This window comes from Cucurbita moschata, unplaced genomic scaffold (genome assembly GCF_002738365.1).
Source record: "Cucurbita moschata cultivar Rifu unplaced genomic scaffold, Cmos_1.0 Cmo_Scf00039, whole genome shotgun sequence".
Classification (NCBI taxonomy): domain Eukaryota; kingdom Viridiplantae; phylum Streptophyta; class Magnoliopsida; order Cucurbitales; family Cucurbitaceae; genus Cucurbita; species Cucurbita moschata.
Window position 1 is genome coordinate 905,976 of NW_019268555.1, and position 9,578 is coordinate 915,553.

At 40.7% G+C, this 9,578-nt stretch overlaps 1 long non-coding RNA gene across 1 annotated transcript in view; it reads left to right on the plus strand.

Moving 5' to 3' along the window:
* The first annotated feature begins 5,903 nt into the window (after window positions 1–5,903).
* The window catches only part of LOC111432641, a 22,080-nt gene continuing 18,405 nt past the window's right edge, over window positions 5,904–9,578 (plus strand). The window contains exons 1-2 of the long non-coding RNA XR_002708669.1: window positions 5,904–5,915; window positions 8,543–8,546. This is a non-coding gene — a long non-coding RNA (uncharacterized LOC111432641). The remainder of the gene's footprint in view (window positions 5,916–8,542; window positions 8,547–9,578) is intronic.

Below are 9,578 nucleotides of genomic sequence, written 5' to 3' on the forward strand. Positions count from 1 at the left end.
TCCGGTAAAGCTATATTTGGTAAAGCTTTATCCGATAAAGCTATATATGGTAAATAGCTATATATAGTAGATGGTTAAATCTAGTAAAGCTATATATAGTAAATAGCTATCTATAGTAGATGGTTAAATCTGGTAAAGCTATATATAGTAAACTGAACTATATATATATCCCGTCCAGCAGAGCTTTGAAAAAGTACTTTTCTATTCTCTGTAATTCTCTCCTACTGTACATATGTGAAGTCATCAATAAAAAATCCTTTTAGCCAGAGTTCTCCTTGCACTTTTCTCTATCCTGTTCTTTGTGTTCATCTAGATCGAGCGTGTGCGTTGTTGTGCGATCCTAACATGTAGCCCGTCCACACCTCGCCAAGCTTGATCCCACATCGAGCAGCTGCGGAAGGAGCTCTCGGAGATCCGCTTTAAGGATGGCAAATCTGTCGATGATTTTTTAATGCAGATCACGGGGCTCTGGGAGGGAATCAAATCCCGTCGGGTCGGTGTACAACAAGTGTGGGAATCCAACCTCGAGCAGCTGCGGAAGGAGCTCTCGGAGATCCACTTTAAGGACGGCGAATCCATCAATGATTTTTTAATGCGGATCACGGGGCTCGCCAACAGCATCACCACTTTCGGTGGCAGCATCAGCGAGACAGAAATCGTGAAGAAGATGTTGCAAGTCGTCCCCGATCACCTCGATTTCAATCGAGACATTGCTTGACGTGAATGACTTAACGGTGGAAGAGGTGACCGGAAGACTGCGTAACATCGAGCAGCGGAAGAAAAATACCGCTTCAGCTATCGACAAGGAGGGGCGTCTACTCCTCACTAAGGAGGAATGACTTGCACGCCTAAAGCTCCGCGACAACACCGGCGAGAGCAACGGGCCCTCCAGCCGCAAAGGCGGTAAGAAGTGATGGAAAGCTTGCGGGCGCACGCACCGGAAGGATGGGGATGAAAAGAAGGAGTCGACCGATGGCAAGCTGATCCAGTGCTTGAACTTCAGGAAGAGAGGTCACCCGAGCAAGAATTGTTGGAGCAAGCTCAGGAAGATCAAGAAGGCCGAGAATGCCCATGTGGCTCAATCCGAGGAGGACTTTTTTTCAAACTACAATTGTTTTTTTATAAATCACCATAGAAGTTGAATATCGATAATGACTTTTTTTCCCGTTGTGTATTATACTTTCAATAGCTGAACTTTTTCCTTTTAAACTATCAATTATATAAATGTAGTTATATATATATATATGGTGCCATTGAAATTTGGCATCATGCAACACCCTTATTTACCTGAATTATTGGCCATTGACTTGTAATAGTTCGTTAGAGGTTCTCCATCCTTATAACTAAGAATCGTCACTTTCCAAGGTGACCCTCAAGATTGGAGAGATAAACAAGTGAAGGCATTAAAAGTTGATGCAAAAGTAAACAATAAAATCACATAGAGTCAATTCATAGCATTCATTTTTTGATGTGTTTAGAATATGTAAAGACTCTAGATTCCTATTTAACCTAAAGTCGCTACTACATACATATCATTAATAATTTATGGGAAAATATTTCATTCAAAACTTTATCATAAAACGTTGTCGTGGACTTACATGTTTTCTAGAAGGTCTTTAAACTAAAATACCAAAAATTGAAATAACATAAAGTAAAACTTCCCAGTACTAACCTATATGCTACAAAATTAAATGCATACTAACCTATACGAACGTATTGTCTACGAAATTAAAATTTTGCAAACTCCCCTATGCATGTGTCATGGTCTCCTGGATTGTGATGTCATCGTCAGCCGTACAGGGGAGCCTTTCCTTTAAGTGAAAAAGTAAGAGTAGCACATGACCTGAATATTTTGATAAATACTCAGTAAGTGGCCCCACTATTGGGGTTATATGCAAGAGCATATAATCATAAACTTCCCATGTCTTCTAACGTATCATATAACATTGTATAGAATCATCTCATCATAGAATAACATCATCTTACATCGTACATCATCATCAGACAATATAGTCACAACGTCATAAATATAGATAATAAATGACATGTGCAAGGGCCACTAGGTACGTGTCGTCATACATTAAACAAGTCGTTTAACCTATCCTATAGTAAGACCACTTACTTGGTGTTCTCCCTAAATTCGAGTACGAATGTTTTTCATCCCTCAAAATTTCTCCTGGTATTATTAGATGTCGTTTCCAATTAGAACGTCCATCTCGTTTCCTTACAAACTACAATTTTTTAACTCAGTTTAACATAAATTAAGAAAGTGAACTTTATACTGAATTTAATTTCCATAAACAAGGTCAATTTCAGCTTTAGGATAGTCGGAACGGTAAAAATTGGGTAAAATACCCTTTAGCGAGTTGAAGAGGTGGATTGTAATACTCGAATTTTTAGATAAATAAATAAAAAAATAAAAAAAACAACATAGGGGCAAAATGGTCATTTTGTCCCTACTCTTACCTAACGGGTTTAGTTGTTTGGGCTCACACCAGACAGAGAAAGAAAAGAAAAAAAATAGAGAGAGAAAGGAGAAAGTAGAAGAAGTTTGGATTTGGGAGAGAGGAAGAGCAGAGATGACAAACCGCCGTTGGAGATCAAATCCAAGGCAAGAAACTTCGAAGCAATACTTCTCTCGGTGCTGGAAAAGAAGTTTGGGTGGTGGATCCACTCATTCCAGCAAGAAAATTTGAGAACGGACAAAGTAAGGTTCCGAACTTCTTATTTCGATTTTATCTAGATTTGAGGAGTTTTTTTAGCGTTAGATGTGGAGTTTTTGAGGTATGTAACTAAAATAAGATTCACACAGGTTTCTTGAGGTTTCTGGATGAAAATCGAAGTTTCAAGAAAATGCGATTTTTGGTAAGAACTCGTGTTTTTCTCCAAATTTGAACTCAAATAATAAGAACTGTGATTACCAAAAAAATACAAGAAAAATATATTGTAGAAATAGAATATGAGATCTACAATATTTGTGAAGAGAACTTGTTGATTCGGATTACAGATTGGAAGATATAAAAATCGAAAGAAAATGGATTGAAAACGCCAAAACTCACGTTTCTAGAAAATTTGGAAAAACATAGGAGGAGAGAGGAGGCATCGCCGCCACGCATCGGCCGGTGTACGGAGGAACGCGACAGGATTAACGAGTGATGCGTGGCGACCGCAGGTTCGAGAAGTGCATCAGGCGCGCGCAACTAGGTCGGCCTGAGTCTGACCCATGCGAACCGAACCGAACTGGCTGCTGGCTCGCGACTGCGCGGGAAGTCGCGCGTGGACACGCGAGCATAGTACACCCTCCAGAGCGCGTCAGTCGCACGTGTAGGCGCGTGAGTGACCTTTCAACCTCCGTTTGCTTGTTTTTCATCCCAATTTCAACTCTGATCCTATTTTTATGTGAATTAGAACCTATCAAGAAAATTTCATAATTTTTGGAACCTTTTCCGGCAAATAGTTTGAGCTTGGGAAGACACACGTCAACCAAGTAAGTAGCCATTTGGATTTTCACGAGTAATACTTGTAAGAACCGCTTGGAATAAGCATGCATGCTATCATACCCATAAACTTAGCTAGCCGTACCTAGCAAATTAGTATGGAAACCATGAAAATGAGATAAATAAGGAAGTCTATGACTTCTAGATATGAATGATTATGTAATCTGTTTAGATTGAGATTATGATAACGTATGTATGCACGAGGAGGATGGGAAACTTGTGAAAGCTGCACTCCGGGTGAAGATGGATGTTATCTTCCCACTGAGCATGTTCGTTAATATTGCATGAACTGTTACGTGTTAACTCCTATGCATGATGTTTGCTTGCGTTATCTTTCTTGATGAATAGGAAGAAATTGTGAGCTTAGATTAGGGTGCTTGTGACTAAGTAGGGTAGAAGAGACCCTAGGTTGGGGGACCTCTAGAATACTATGCATTTAGACCTGCGAAATGATTATCGGTGGATCTAGTGCCCAGAATTCCAAACATGATAGGTTTGTGATACCTTGCACGAGAATCCTAGAGATGCATGAATCCAAGTCTAAGCCACCAAGTTCCACCCCTAGAAATAATAGTAGGTCGCCACAGTAACTGTAAGTAGCCCGCTAGAGTTGAGCAGTGTGGATAGTGTCATCAGAACCTCCACTTTTCTCTCTGCTTCGATACCATACCGTCGAGACAGTGCTCCAGTACAGAGATCGTTGAGCTTGGCAGATCCGAATAGGGAAGTGTGACAGGTGCCCAGGCCTATTGGTGATAGCTAAGGAGTCTTCTAAACAGGACTCCTAGGCCATAGAAACCGTCTCTGAGCGGGAGATGTGGAGCCATGTGTTGAGTTATGGAGTCTGCTCCCTGTATTTATAGCTTGGTCAACGTTTATATCCGGTAAAGCTATATTTGGTAAAGCCATATATGGTAAAGCTATATCCGATAAAGCTATATATGGTAAATAGCTATATATAGTAGATGGTTAAATCTGGTAAAGCTATATTTAGTAGACTGAACCATATATATATCCCATCCAGTAAAGCTTTGAAGATGTACTTTCTATTCTCTGTACTCTCTCTTGTTGTACATACCTGAAATCATCAAATAAAAAAAATCCTTTTAGCCAGAGTTTTCCTTGCAATTTTCTCTATCCTTTTCTTTGTGTTCATCTAGATCGAGTGTGTGCGTTGTTGTGCGATCCTAACAACTGGTATCAGAGCAAGGCAAAATTCACCACGATCTGTGAAGTTGGAAAGTTCAAAGATTGGAATTGAGAAGTTCGATGGATCCGATTTCGGTTTCTGGAAGATGCAGATTGAAGATTATCTGTATCAGAAAGATCTTCACGAACCTCTATTAGGGGTGAAGCCGGATACCATGACCACGGAACAGTGGAAGCTCAAGGATCGACAAGCCTTAGGGATGATCCGGTTGACGCTATCCAGAAACGTGGCGTTTAACATCATCAAGGAGAAGACAACGTCAGATCTGATGAAGGCGCTGTCAAATATGTATGAAAAACCGTCGGCTATGAACAAGGTGTATTTGATGCGTAGATTGTTCAATCTATAGATGTCTGAAGGTGGACGTGTTGCGGATCATATAAATGAATTCAATATGATCATAAGTCAACTGGGTTCGGTGGAAATTAATTTCGAAGATGAAATTAAAGCGTTGATTTTGATGTCATCCTTACCCGAGTCATGGGATACTGTTGTTGCCGCAATCAGCAGTTCCCGAGGATCTGATAAACTGAAGTTTGATGAAATTCGAGATGTATTTCTCAGCGAAAGTATTCGCAAACGGGAAACTGGAGATTCATCAGGCAATGCTCTCAGTGTTGATCGAAGGGGAAGAAGCAAATCAAAGAGCTCAAACAAACATGGGCGTTCAAAATCAAAGAACCGGGGAAAATCTCCAAACAAACCCGTAACGTGTTGGAGCTGTTGGGGAAAAGGACACTTTCGGACAGATTGTACAAAACTAAAGAAGAAGCAGAATCATAAATCTGAAGATGATGATGATTCTATATACACAACAGAAGATGCTGAGGACGTTTTAATCCTTAGTGTGGATAGCCCAGCTGAATCCTCGATTTTGGATTCAGGTGCATCGTTCCATTCGTCTCCAAGAAAGGAATTGTTTCAAAATTTCAAATCAGGAAATTTCGGGAAGGTGTATCTTGCCGACAACAAAGCCTTGGAGATTGAAGGAAAGGGAGATGTCTCTATACAAACTCCAGCAGGAAATCTATGGACATTACAAGATGTCAGATACATTCCTGGTCTCAAGAAGAACCTGATCTCTATTGGTCAGTTGGATAGCACAGGCTATGCAGCAGAGTTTGGAAAGAGTTCCTGGAAGATTGTGAAGCGCACCATGGTTGTTGCGCGTGGCACAAAATCCAGAACCTTATACACAACTGCAGAGTGTATAAACATGACTGCTGCTGCTGAGAGTGCTTCCAATTCAAGTCTATGGCACAATAGACTTGGACATATGAGCGTCAAAGGAATGAAGATGCTGACTGCGAAAGGAGCTTTAGAAGGCTTAAAATCTGTTGATATGGGTCTTTGTGAGAGCTGCGTTATGGGCAAAGAGAAACGAGTTAGTTTCACAAAGGCTGCCAGAGAACCGAAGAAAGTGCGGTTGGAAATGGTCCATACAGACGTCTGGGGACCATCTCCAGTTTCATCACTTGGTGGATCAAGGTACTACGTCACCTTCATCGATGACTTTAGCAGGAAGGTATGGGTTTACTTTCTGAAACACAAGTCAGATGTGTTTACCACCTTCAAGAAGTGGAAAGCTGAAGTTGAAAATCAGACCGGCTTGAAGATCAAATGCTTGAGGTCTGACAATGGAGGAGAATACAACAAATCAGAGTTTATAACATTTTGTGCAGCTGAGGGAATTAGTTTAATAAGAACAATTCCCGGTAAGGCAAGACAAAATGGTATTGCAGAAAGGATGAACAGAACATTGAATGAGCGAGCAAGAAGCATGAGGATTCATTCTGGATTGCCAAAGACATTCTGGGCTGATGCTGTGAACACAGCAGCATATTTGATTAATAGAGGGCCGTCAGTACCCTTGGAGTTCAAATTGCCCGAAGAAGTATGGACAGGAAAAAACTCAAGTACTCTCACTTGAGAACCTTTGGTTGTACTGCGTATGTCCATGTTGATCCAGAGAAGAGAGATAAGCTTGATGCTAAGGCCGTGAAATGCTTACTTCATAGGCTATGGCTCTGACATGTTTGGGTACAGGTTTTGGGATGAGAAAAATATGAAGATCCTAAGACACTGTGATGTGACCTTTGATGAAAATGTCATGTACAAGGACAGAGAGAAGATAAACTCTGAGACTACGAAGCAAGTGGGAGTTGAACTTGAGTGGCAAGAAAATTCACACAGTGATGGTACAACAAAAGCAAAAGAAACTCCTGATCCTATTGTTGAAGAACCAGACGTGGAGCAAGTAGCACCTGAGCAAGTGTTGAGAAGATCATCCAAAACTACCAGAGCACCAGATAGATATTCAACCTCATTACATTATCTACTGCTGACTGACGAAGGAGAACCAGAGGTCTTTGATGAGGCCCTACAAGTGAAAGATTCAACCAAGTGGGAGCAAGCCATGGATGATGAGATGAGCTCACTTGAAAGGAATAATACGTGGGTGCTGACTGAGTTGCCTACAGGAAAGAGAGCTCTGTTGAACAAATGGGTGTTCAAAATCAAGGTTGAACCAGATGGTAGAAGGAGGTTTAAGGCTCGGTTAGTAGTTAAAGAATATTCACAAAGAAAAGACATTGATTATGCTGAGATCTTTTCTCCAGTTGTGAAATTAACTACTATTCGAATTCTGCTGAGTATTGTTGCATCGGAGAATTTGCACCTCGAGCAAATGGATGTAAAAACGGTTTTTTTACATGGAGATCTAGATGAGGAAATCTATATGCAACAACCCGAAGGGTTTACAGCTCCAGGCAAGGAGCACATGGTGTGTAAGCTCAATAAGAGCTTGTATGGACTGAAACAAGCACTGAGACAATGATACAAGAAGTTTGACTCCTTCATGAGCAAGAGTGGTTTCCACAGAAGTGAAAAGGATCAGTGCTGCTACCTCAAGAAATACACTGATTCTTATGTGTTTCTACTCCTGTATGTGGATGATATACTAATTGCTGGATCAAGTATGAGGGAGATAAACCACCTGAAGGCAAGCTTGTCTTCAGTATTTGAGATGAAAGATTTAGGTGCAGCAAAGCAGATCCTTGGGATGAGGATTTCTCGAGATAGATCTGCTGGCACATTAAATCTATCCCAAGAACTGTACATTGAGAAGGTGTTGTCCAAATTCAAGATGAATAACGCTAAACCCAGGACTACCCCCTTGGCAAATCATATTAAATTGTCAAAGGGGGAATCTCCCATGACAGTTGAGAAACGTGAGCACATGGCATCGCTCCGTACGCTTCTGCAGTTGGGAGTTTGATGTATGCTATGGTCTGCACTAGACCTGACATAACACATGCAGTGGGAGTTGTTAGCAAGTACATGGCAAATCCAGGGAAGGAACATTGGGAAGCTGTGAAGTGGCTTCTGAGATATCTGAGAGATACATCCAATACTACACTTTGTTATGGCAATGGCAAAGTAGTTCTGCAAGGTTTTGTGAATGCTGATCTGAGTGGAGATGTAAACTCTAGCAAGAGCACATCTTGGTATATCTACACTATAGATGGAATAGCAGTGAGTTGGATGTCCAAGCTTCAGAAATGCGTTGCTCTTTCATCTACTGAAGCTGAGTACGTGGCTATAGCTCAAGTTGGAAAGGAGATGATATGGATGACAGACTATCTAGAAGAATTAGGCCGGAAGCAGTGCAAGAAGATCCTTCATATAGATAGTCAGAGTGCCATACAGTTGGTGAAAAACCTAGTCTATCATTAAAGGACAAAACACATTAGAAGATGGTACCATTTCACTCGCAGGTTAGTGGAAGAAGGCGATATGTGTTTGGAGAAGATAGAGGGTGCAAAGAATCCAGCAGACATGTTGACAAAATGTGTTGATGTTGGAAAATTAAGGTTATGCAAAGCCCTAATTGCTATGGTGTAGGATCAGTCTCCAAGTGGGAGAATTGTTGAGTTATGGAGTTTGCTCCCTGTATTTATCGCTTGGTCAACGGCTATATCCGATAAAGCTATATATGGTAAATAGCTATATATAGTAGATAGTTAAATCTGGTAAAGCTATATTTAGTAGACTGAACCATATATATATCCGGTCCAGTAAAGCTTTGAAGATGTACTTTCTATTCTCTGTACTCTCTCTTGTTGTACATACCTGAAATCATCAAATAAAAAAAAATTCTTTTAGCCAGAGTTCTCCTTGCAATTTTCTCTATCCTTTTCTTTGTGTTCATCTAGATCGAGTGTGTGCGTTGTTGTGCGATCCTAACACCATGTAGGATGACTTAGTAGCTGACCGGCACATAGGGGGTCGCACACCGAATTTAGTGGATGTATGGTCCCGTGTGAGGGATGTCAGCTAACCTCCACGGATGATGTTCAGAGAGAGTCACGTATTTAGATTCAGCCATACGATCCCCTCAGATTTACTTATGAGGTTGCGCCTCACCTCAGGACACTGATCCTTCCACTACATAAGATGGGTAAGCCTCCTAAGATACAAGAAAAAGAGTTGTAGCGTGATTTGCACTCACTAGAACCGAGAGATTAGACCGTGTATACCTACTTAGATAAGGATGCGAAAAGAGCCTACAAGTAGGTTGCATACTGAGTATATTTTTATACTCATTCCTTTCTCCTCCTTTTTTTTTTCAAGTACCAGTCAATACGAGAAGGTGTTTGAGAGCTGCACTGTCATAAAGGGGTGTCATTCCGGAGCGTCAGTCCCTTGTCGGTCTTTTAGAGTCCGTCCGTTTTCATATTTGGAGTCTTCTGTATTTTATTTTATATTTGTAATTCCCATTTGTTGCATTTGACTTTCATTTTATATTTAATTTTGGTGTCCTTGCTTTCCTTTTCTTGTTTTAGATTTTGACTAATTTTTACCTTCTATTT